We start from the raw sequence: 3,394 nt of genomic DNA on the forward strand, positions 1-3,394 counted from the left end.
CTAGAAATAGTCCCTTTAAAGGCAAGAAAAGGAGGGGGGAAATATATATATATATGTGTGTGTGTGTGTGTGTGTGTGTGTGTATGTGAATAATACATATTATATATATATATATATATATATATATATATATATATATATATATATATAATAAACAGATGCTGTATATGTGTGTTTATATGTATGTACATAGAAAAAAGTCGGGAAAATGTTTCCAAAATCTTATAGTGACTATCTCTGCTGGGTCAGAGTATATGTGATTTTCATTTTCTTCACACTTTTCTGTATTTTCCAAAATTTCTAAAATTTGGGGACGTGTTTCTGTTATAATCAGAAAAGTTAAACTCACTTTCATAAGGTGGGGAAGAACCTAGGTTCATGAGAAGGGCATGTTGTTCCGTGGGCAATTTCCACCCAAAATTGGAAATGTCTCTGGGATCAGTCCCTGGAATTTATTTTAGGCTTTCTGGGAGCTCCCTTCACTCTTGGCCACAAGGGGGCGCAAGGAACCAAGGTAAAGAATAGCTAACCCTGCTGGTGGGCAGGGGGCTTGGGACTCGAGTCAGGGTGATGACCCCTGTCCTCCCCTTGCCCCCAGAGCCTCATCCAAGCTCTCCATATGGTTGTGAACACAATTATGGGGGCTTTCCTACCCGAGTTAGAGTCCAAGTTGAATGTCAAAAGGGCAGCAAATATTTACAAATTGTTTTTATGAGGAAACCAATTTTGTCAACGTTCCACATGTGGATTAGGGTACAGCCTGGCTGACACAACCTGAAAATTAGCTCATCTTAATCACTTGCTAGTGAAGCACTATGATCACTTATACGTGAAACATAAATTAAGAAAAAAGAGGATGGCATACTCCTATGGAACCTAAAAATAGTTAATAGGCAGTGTCCCCTTAGTGAATACATAGCTGTGTTTCAGGCAACTTGATGTTTTGGGGAATGGCCTTAGGTTAGTGAGCTGTATAGTGTGGTGTAGAGGGAAGAATCAACTTTGGAACCAGAAAACTTATGTTAAATCCGAGGTCTGCAACTCACCGGCTGTTTGACCTTGGGCAAGTTACTTGACCTCTCTGAGCCTTGGTATCTTCATCTTTAAAATGGAGATCCCCAGGAGTACACTGTCCATCCAGATGGGGCCCATCCAGGGGGTTCCACCAGATGGCTTTCTGTGGCGAAAGTTCTGAGGAGGCTTGGACCACACACCAGGGTTCACCCTGGGCCAGAGCCAGATCACGCCAGTGAGTCACACACATCACAAGCCCCAGGACGATGGCGGAGCCAGACACAGACTCACCCTGAAGGGGTGTGGAGGGGCTTCGGGGAGGGAGTCTACAGCTAGGGGCCCCTGGAGAACACCCCAGGGAGAGGCGAGGTCTGTAGCCCCACCCCTCCAGTGGGGACTCAGGACCCCATGTGTGCAGAGCTCAGGGCAGCCATTCACCACCCCACCTCACCTCTATGGAGATGTGATTGACATGAACCACGGTGTAAGTTTCAGGTGTACAGTGCGATGATTTGATACAAATATATATTGCAAAATATAATTACCACAGTAAGGTTGGTTAAGGGTGTCCTTTACCTCATATAATTACCATTTTGTTGTTGTTTATTACGGTGGGAATATTACAGCTCTGCTCTCACAGGAACTTTCAAGTTCACAGTACAGAATTGTTAACTATAGTTGCCAGAGCCATTCATTTACAAAAATTTGTGTCTTCAGAATTGGGACTCCAGGCAGGTCTGGGATCTCCTAACACTATGGGATTCACCCCCTACCTTCGAGGAAAAAGAATCAGACCCCAGGTAGGGTCCAAACCCAAAGACAGCAGAACCCATCTTGTCTGCAGGCTGGAGGATTCCCCTTTGCACGCTCCTTCCCTGAAACAGGCATCCTGGGATGTGCGGACCGCCGCAGGGGTCCACTCTCTGTCCCTCAAAGTCATAGCAGTGTCGCAGGGGGGCCTTCGTTCCTTCCTCTACAGCCCTCCAGCCTCCCACTTAGAGACGCCACTCCTGCTTACAGATCACACCCCCCCTCATCCACCCTGGCCTGGACGGCTGCCACGGGGTGATCCTCAGGTCAGGTGACCATGCCCCCAGGCTCTGAGGGCCACCAGAACACCATTGCCTAGGACTGGACACAAGGGAAAAGAGGAATAAGTGGGGTTAGTTATAGGGATGCAGAGGGAGAAGACAATAAGAAAATGAAAAGACATGAGGCGAAAGAGAAAGGCTCAAATGCAAAAGAATGCGGGGGACAAAGGTGTAGAAGGAAAACGATGAAATGAAAAGAAGAATGGAGGTTGAACTCCACTCAATTTTATAGGTTTCTGCCCTCCTCCCTGCGGTGTATTTACTATTAAATTACAGTCAGTAAAGAGAATAAAACAAACTGGACTCTATGAAAATACCTTGCTTTCCAAGTTGGTGCTCCATATAAGAGTTTCATAGAACCAAGGGGCTGAAAGGGCCTCGTGATCTCCTCTAGAAACATAAATGTAATCCAGCTGAAAAAGAAACCACCCAAAATCGCCCACACATGGGGAGTGCACACTGCTGGGACCCTCAGTGGCATTGGTGAAAGGACGTCTGGTCCCCGAGTCAGAGTGGTGCCGACACTGTCCCAACAGGCTGACTCCTGCTGTGACTTAAGATGAGAGACGCTGTTTCCAGCGAATGTGTATTGAGATACGGTCAGCTTTTTACAAACCTTTTCTTGCCTTTTCATTGCAGCATCTGCTGTCACTACCCCCACCTCTGTGTCTTGTGTAACACGAGTGTGTCAGAGACTGCGGGACGCAGAGGAGGAAGAGCCCTGCTGTGGCCTGAACGCTCGTGTCCCCAGATTCACGCGTTGCAATCCTAACGCCCAGTGTGACGGTGTTAGGAGGGGGGCCTCTGGAGGTGCTCAGGTCATGAGGTGAGGCCCTCATGAATGGGATTCGTGCCCTTGTGCAAGAGGCCCCGCAGAGCTCCCTCTCCCCCTCCTCCACGTGAGGACACAGCAAGAAGGTGGCCGTTTACGAGCCAGGAAGCAGGCCTTCGCCTGACATAAACCTGACCACACGGGCACCCTGACCTCAGACTTCAGATTGTATAGAAGCACCTAGTCCGTGGGAGTTTTGTTACAGAGAGGTATGGAGAGTGCCCAGGAATGGGGTAGGGTAGACAAGGCATTTAGGATTGATGAGTCACACACAACATCATCTGATTTTTTTAAGCAAAAAGAAGGCAGAGCACAACCTTGACGAAGGAAGCTCGGGGCCCCTGGTGCTGTTTCCAGCTGGACGCCAGGCTGGGGTCAGGAGAACGGAGGCTGCCTTACGGGAAAGGCAGGTCCCAGCGCCACACGGTTGGTTGGCCAACTCCAAAGGGAGCCGCTC

Source organism: Lipotes vexillifer, unplaced genomic scaffold (assembly GCF_000442215.2).
Source record: "Lipotes vexillifer unplaced genomic scaffold, Lipotes_vexillifer_v1.1 scaffold414, whole genome shotgun sequence".
NCBI lineage: Eukaryota > Metazoa > Chordata > Mammalia > Artiodactyla > Lipotidae > Lipotes > Lipotes vexillifer.